The 8,156-nt window shown below is 39.7% G+C and overlaps 1 long non-coding RNA gene across 2 annotated transcripts; it reads right to left on the minus strand.

Moving 5' to 3' along the window:
• Window positions 1–3,949: 3,949 nt before the first annotated feature.
• On the minus strand, window positions 3,950–7,315 carry LOC109754432 (uncharacterized). 2 transcript variants are annotated; one of them, XR_012188985.1, is made up of 3 exons: window positions 6,961–7,315; window positions 6,328–6,416; window positions 3,950–4,506 (listed from the first exon to the last, which is right to left on the minus strand). It is a non-coding gene; the product is annotated as an uncharacterized lncRNA (long non-coding RNA). The 2 variants fall into 2 exon arrangements; XR_006667367.2 differs by lacking the exon at window positions 3,950–4,506 and having other exon boundaries at window positions 6,292–6,416.
• Between the last annotated feature and the right edge of the window lie 841 nt (window positions 7,316–8,156).

The raw sequence follows: 8,156 nt of genomic DNA on the forward strand, positions 1-8,156 counted from the left end.
AACCATTTGTTTAGGACCGACGCGCATCAGTGAGTTGATCACTGGACAACGGTCAAAATTATCCTTAGAGGACTAAGGAAATATTTCTCGGTTATGGAGGTGATAAAGAGTTCATCGTAAAGAGTTACGTCGATACAAGCTTTAACACCGATCTGGATGACTCTGAATCTCAATCTGGATACATATTGAAAGTGGGAGCAATTAGCTAGAGTAGCTCCATGCAGAGCATTGTAGACATGGAAATTTGCAAAATACATATGGATCTGAATGTGGCAGACCCGTTGACTAAACTTCTCTCACAAGCAAAACATGATCACACCTTAGTATTCTTTGGGTGTTAACCACATGGTGATGTGAACTAGATTATTGCTCTAGTAAACCCTTTGGTGTTGGTCACATGGCGATGTGAACTATGGGTGTTAATCACATGGTGATGTGAACTATTGGTGTTAAATCACATGGCGATGTGAACTAGATTATTGACTCTAGTGCAAGTGGGAGACTGAAGGAAATATGCCCTAGAGGCAATAGTAAAATTGTTATTTTATATTTCCTTATATCATGATAAATGTTTATTATTCATGCTAGAATTGTATTAACTGGAAACTTGATACATGTGTGGATACATAGACAAAACACCGTGTCCCTAGTAAGTCTCTACTAGACTAGCTCGTTAATCAAAGATGGTTAAGTTTCCAAACCATAGACATGTGTTGTCATTTTATGAATGGGATCACATCATTAGGAGAATGATGTGATGGACAAGACCCATCCATTAGCTTAGCATAATGACCGTTCAGTTTTATTGCTATAGATTTCTTCATGTCATATACATATTCCTTTGACTAGGAGATTATGCAACTCCCGGTTACTGGAGGAATGCCTTGTGTGCTATCAAACACCACAACATAACTGGGTGATTATAAAGATGCTCTACAGGTATTTCCGAAGGTGTTAGTTGGGTTGGCATAGATCGAGATTAGGATTTGTCACTCCGAGTATCGGAGAGGTATCTCTGGGCCCTCTCGGTAATGCACATCATAATAAGCCTTGCAAGCAATGTGACTAATGAGTTAGTTGCAAGATGATGCATTACAGAACGAGTAAAGAGACTTGCCGGTAATGAGATTGAACTAGGTATGAAGATACCGACGATCAAATCTCGGGCAAGTAACAAACCGATGACAAAGGGAATAACGTATGTTGTCATTGCAGTACAACCGATAAATATCTTCGTAGAATATGTGGGAACCAATATGTGCATCCAGGTTCCGTTGTTGGTTATTGACCGGAGAGGTGTCTCAGTCATGTCTACATAGTTCTCGAACCTGTAGGGTCCGCACGCTTAACGTTCGATGACGATTTTGTATTATATGAGTTATGTGATTTGGTGACCGAATGTTGTTCGGAGTCCCGGATGAGATCACGAACATGACGAGGAGTCTCGAAATGGTCGAGAGGTAAAGATTCATATATAGGACGATAGTATTCGGACACCGAATGTGTTCCGGGGGTACCGGGTACGTATTGTGTCACCGGTAGGGGTTCCGGGCACGCCACGGCAAAGATATGGGCCTTATTGGGCCAAGGGCGGGACAGACCTGCCCCTAATGGGCTGGTGCGCCCCCATATAGGCCGAATAGGAAGGGGAAAGGAAAAGGGGAAGAGAGAAGGAAGAGGAGGCAAATTGGCCTCCCCCTTCCTTCCCCTGTCTCTCCCCTTTCCTTCCCTCTCCGGAAAACATGGTAACAGGGGGGGGGGGCGAATTGGACAAGGCCCCCAAGTAGGATTCCTCCTACTTGGGCGCCCCATGGTTGTTCCCCTCCCCCTCCCACCTATATATATGTAGGGGGGCGCCTAGAACACACACCAACAATTTTTAGCCGTGTGCGGCGCCCCCCTCCACAGTTTACGCCTTCGGCCATATCTTCGTAGTACTTAGGCAAATCCCTGCGTGGATCACTTCACCATCACCGTCGCCACGCCGTCGTGTTGATGGAACTCTCCCTCGACACTTTGCTGGATCAAGAGTTCGAGGGACGTCATCGAGCTGAACGTGTCCAGAACTCGGAGGTGTCGTACGTTTGGTACTAGATCGGTTGGATCGTGAGGAAGTTCGACTACATCAACCGCGTTAATCTAACGCTTCTGCTTTTGGTCTACGAGGGTACGTGGACACACTCTCCCCTCTCGTTGCTATGCATCTCCTAGATAGATCTTGCGTGATTGTAGGAATTTTTTTAAAATTACATGCTACGTTCCCGAACACAACGTGATCAGTAGCAAAGTAATATGATAGTTTTGATAATAGTGACAACAGTAACAGTAAGGGTAACAGTGATAGCAGTAGTTTTGTAACAAGTGCAACAGTAGCGATAGCAATGGTAACTTAGCAAGAACAATATAAGATAAATTCGTAGGCATTGGATCGGTGACTTGTTGGATGATATTCATCATGAGATAGTTATAACCTAGGGCGATACGGCACTAGCTCCAATCTTCTATCTATCTATTATATACTTAAAACAAGAGTCAAATAAGCCATCACGTTCTTCCACATATGCTAATATTTTTTACGCCGTTAGATTACAATAACAATGGCTAAGATTTAAGCGTTTTTATGTAACATCATAAAATATATGTACCGGTAGTATTGAACTTTTATGGTGTCACGTTGTAAGGTTACATACAACTACGGTTGGTACAAAAACTACGGTTGATTGAAAAAGCCAACCATGACACGTACGAATATGATATATGTACCGGTAGTATTGAACTTTTATGGTGTCACGTTGTAAGGTTACATACAACTACGGTTGGTACAAAAACTACGGTTGATTGAAAAAGCCAACCATAACACGTACTAATATGTGAACATAAAACACACGAACATACCCAGTCGGCCCGCTTTGGTCAAGTCTACATGCCTCATATACAAGAGAAACACACGGACACGTATTCATGCATTGCCTAATTGATTTGCATGCCGTGATTGATTTCTAGCAGACACACAACTTCAATTGGACAAGAACACGTACACGTATCATATGTCCATACGAAACTTGCTGGCCAGCCAGCGACGACCAGCCCCCAAGCAGCATAAACACACACACGCCGCCATTGCCAGCCAGCACGACAGAAGCAAGCATTCAGTACGTGTTCGTCATGTCGGCGGATTGAAGGTACTGAAGCGTACAATATGCACCCACGATGGATTGCAGGTACTGAAGCATCCAATATGCACTCCCGACGCTGCGACGCCGAACAGAGCAAAGCCTCAAGCCAAACACACGCCGAAAAAACCAGGACGCCCAGCTGTATAGCAACACCATCAAGTTGAGGTAATATCAGCACTCCATGTGTGTTTAGATATTTCCATCTCAAAAAGTTTTGACAGCTTCTTTAAGAACAAACTATTTTCATGTACATTACTATAATTAAGTTATAGCATCACTTATTTGTATTTGACCTATAATAGCTATTTCTGAAATTCTTCTATTTTCTCAATAAAAATTACTAAGTATATCTCATTGTTCATAGGGCCAAACAATTCGTGCTATCTTTCATATCAAAGAGCAATCTATTTATGGATTCAAAATTTCAAGGTTTTGGAATCCATAAAAATACCGCCAATAAGCAATGTAAGTGAAATATATTTTTCATACAAAGCAAACATATAGGAGGTTAAAGGATCTCTGGAGATTTACCCAGATTATTACTTTGAGTTTCTATAAAGGATACAACTACAGGAACAGGCAGAAAAAGATAAACAGGTATGTTTATAGTTCGGAAATAACTACTCCCTCCATTCCAAGATAAGTGACTCAACATTGCACTAACTTTAGATAAGCCATCACGTTCTTCCACATATGCTAATATTTTTTACGCCGTTAGATTACAATAACAACGGCTAAGATTTAAGCGTTTTTACGTAACATCATAAAATATATGTACCGGTAGTATTGAACTTTTATGGTGTCACGTTGTAAGGTTACATACAACTACGGTTGGTACAAAAACTACGGTTGATTAAAAAAGCCAACCATGACACGTACGAATATGTGAACATAAAACACATGAACATACCCAGTCGGCCGGCTTTGGTCAAGTCTGCATGCCTCATATACAAGAGAAACACAAGGACACGTATTCATGCATTGCCTAATTGATTTGCATGCCGTGATTGCTTTCTAGCAGACACACAACTTCCATTGGACAAGAACATGTACACGTATCATATTTCCATACGAAACTTGCTGGCCAGCCAGCGACGACCAGCCCCCAAGCAGCATAAACACACACACGCCGCCATTGCCAGCCAGCACGACAGAAGCAAGCATTCAGTACGTGTCCGTCACGTCGGCGGATTGAAGGTACTGAAGCGTACAATGTGCACCCACGATGGATTGCAGGTACTGAAGCATCCAATATGCACTCCCGACGCTGCGACGCCGAACAGAGCAAAGCCTCAAGCCAAACACACGCCGAAAAAACCAGGACGCCCAGCTGTATAGCAACACCATCAAGTTGAGGTAATATCAGCACTCCATGTGTGTTTAGATATTTCCATCTCAAAAAGTTTTGACAGCTTCTTTAAGAACAACCTATTTTCATGTACATTACTATAATTAAGTTATAGCATCACTTATTTGTATTTGACCTATAATAGCTATTTCTGAAATTCTTCTATTTTCTCAATAAAAATTACTAAGTATATCTCATTGTTCATAGGGCCAAACAATTCGTGCTATCTTTCATATCAAAGAGCAATCTATTTATGGATTCAAAATTTCAAGGTTTTGGAATCCATAAAAATACCGCCGATAAGCAATGTAAGTGAAATATATTTTTCATACAAAGCAAACATATAGGAGGTTAAAGGATCTCTGGAGATTTACCCAGATTATTACTTTGAGTTTCTATAAAGGATACAACTACAGGAACAGGCAGAAAAAGATAAACAGGTATGTTTATAGTTCGGAAATAACTACTCCCTCCGTCCCAAAATAAGTGACTCAACTTTGTACTAACTTTGTACTAAAGTTAGTGCAATGTTGAGTCACTTATCTTGGGATGGAGGGAGTATTATACAATATTTATGCTTTGCTAACATGAATGGTATGGTAGGTATTGTATTCGACTCCAAATTAGTGAGCATAAAACTACTACAAGCTGCACTTTATTTCAAAAGGACGCTCCAAGATTGCTTAATACATCTATCTCTAGCTTGCTGAGATCATTCGATGGGAAATGAAACGCCAAGCAGAATGGATGTAATATCATCTTTGGCACAGAAAACTATGTAGTAAAAAGAACATTTGTGCCCAATGATAGGCTTGAGATGCTCTACTTGAATGATAAAGCTGAGGTAAAGGTGCATTCAACTTTTTTTTTCAAAAATTCAGTATCATGTCTAGAATTCCCTAACTAATTCACCTTAAATATATTGCATTGAATTGATGGATGGTGAGGTGGACACCGTGTTAAAACATGAAAGGAAGAAGCAGAACATGCACCGATAAAATGGTGATTGGTTTTTGCACTGTAGACACTTCTAGATTTTTATAAATGGGTCTGGTTTTAAATTTATATTTATTTTGCAGTCATAGAATAATAATGTTTCAACTACCAAACTGCGATGTGTCTGGTGCCAATGAAATAGGAACGACACGATAGTAATGGGACTAAAATAAACAAAGATGGGCATCAAGACAAAATAACATCATTATCACGTGAGTTCCACGGTGACAAGAAAAGAAGACCGGGATATGTTGTAATATCAGATGACTCAGAGGAGAATGCACCAAGCAAGTTTGCCAGAAAGCAAGGGAAAAGATGTCAGCCGAAACAATACAAGGTTTGAAGATGAAGATGAAGTACGGCAACCAAAGCCTACGAGAGCGAGGAAGTTATCTAGAAAATTAGTGCATCAGTAGCTTATCAGACAAATAATAAGGCAACATATTTTACTTACCAAGATATATACAGTAAGTGTACTTGACATCTACTAGGATAAGAAGAATACTTATTATACTGCAATAGCATTATGTCCTTAGTCTAGAATAGACTGAATACTTCCTTCATATCAACCAATATAAGGAGACATTAACACTATGAAAAGCATGTCATATTGTATTTATTTGAAATATAGTTAGACGTACACTTTTGGGAGTTTTATGTTCTTGGTAACAGTTCTATCATGTTGCATTTTCTATTCAAGCGAACCATGGGAAAAATTCCAATATTATAGTACGAGTAATATAGAAATCTTAGGAAGGAGCACAAAGATGATTTGCATTAGGAAGGACACAGAGCAATAACACTTACAGTGGTAAAAGTCCAGCAGTACAAACAATTAGGAAGGCATGAAGATGAAGAGTCGGATCTAGGGCGCGGTAAAATAATATCCATTGTTACTGCCACCATAAGGAAGAATACAAGTGGTCAGCTCGAAGATAAAGTAGGCGAAACAAAGATATTGTTCTCGGTACTAAAACCTCCATGACTCATACAACATTTTCAGTTTAACAAAACCATGAATAGATGTTCAATATTATACGTAGTAGCTGCAACACATGTAAAAATTCAACCATTGTATCTTTTTTTAGAACGAAGACGCTAGGCGCGTCCGGCTTTAAATTAATAAAGCCCACAACCTAGGCAGCATACCAAAGATCCGAACCATACACACACAAAAGGCCTCAGGCCACGCACGAGGGAAGTCATAGGTTTCAAGGCCAAAAGACCGCGAGCAAAGTTACATGGCACGAAGGCCAAATACTGGGCACGCAGGCTCGCAAACCATTGTATCTCAACTGACGCATGATTTGTTTTACAATTAACAAGTTAAAACCTTCTTGCTAAGACAAGGTAACAACAAATAAAAAACCACTTTACAGTGCTATGTAGGAACTATAAGCCATAATATTCATTAGAATGATGCTTATCATCAGCACTTACATCTGGTAGAAGTCCACACCGACAATGGGGAGGGCAACAACACAATGGCCGGCCAAACATGTTGCTCACATCTTGGTGCTATTTATTTATTTCGCTATCTCCTCATATGAATCTGCCTCCGTTACCCCCACACCTCTAATAGACCATAGCAGTAGTCCACCATCTGTACTGTGCCTCAGGATCCAGTCATTCTCCATTAGCTTGCCTTGGTCAACAATTATTTTCTGTCCCATGCCACCTTGGCATTGATGCCCTAGCACCAACAGCTTGACCCAGTAGAACAATTTTGTCCAGTAAATCCATGAACCGGTACTCCATCCTCCATGAGATCTCTCACCACTCATTGGATGGAAATCTGGACAAACCCAAAGATTATACACCAAATATGTCCAGATTCAAGCTCAAACATAATAATATCAGCGTTGTCACAGAAAACTATACAGTAAGTTGTGCCTGGTGATAGGCTTAAGATGTTGTCATTGAACAACAAAGTTAAGAAAGTAAAGGCGCATCTAATCCTCTATAAGATTAAGTACTGTGTTCCTAATTTTCTTCATTGATTCGTCCTGCATGCTATGGAAGTGTGGCAGAAACAATATTTTTAAGTTGGGTAGAATGTCCACAAAGAAAATAATGTAAGTTCTCGGTTCTAACCCCTAAAGAATCGAAAGGGGGATCAATGACAAGTGAAATAATAAGTCTATAATCCACATTCTCTGAATAATCTGTACATGAAAACAACAATTATGTACGAGGAAATTTCCTAAATTATAATTACAAGTACATAGTGCTTCATTGTAAAAGTTAGACACTTCAGAAATTGAAGTTTAAAATCATCACATTACCTCTGAACTAATTTTACAAATGAATTAAATAAATCAACTTATAACGTACATACACTGCCAAGCAAGAGGAGAAATGATTTGAGACACAAACAGAGAAGGATTAAAGGTGTTGACTGACGACATGAAGTGCCCAAGCGAAAATAGTGCAAAGAATATAGTATACAAGGAGATGTTTTAACTTCTTTTATTCCTCAAGTAAATGCATATGAGAACCAACTCATGAGTTTTCCATGCAATTTTTGGTCGAAATAACTAACATCCAGTGAAAAATAAGGCGAGGAAGCTTTAATACAAAAAGACTTTGTAGATTGGATTTACAATTATTTTGTAGACAAGAAATAAGGGTTACAT

The sequence above is a fragment of the Aegilops tauschii genome, chromosome 7 (assembly GCF_002575655.3).
Source record: "Aegilops tauschii subsp. strangulata cultivar AL8/78 chromosome 7, Aet v6.0, whole genome shotgun sequence".
Taxonomy (NCBI): domain Eukaryota; kingdom Viridiplantae; phylum Streptophyta; class Magnoliopsida; order Poales; family Poaceae; genus Aegilops; species Aegilops tauschii.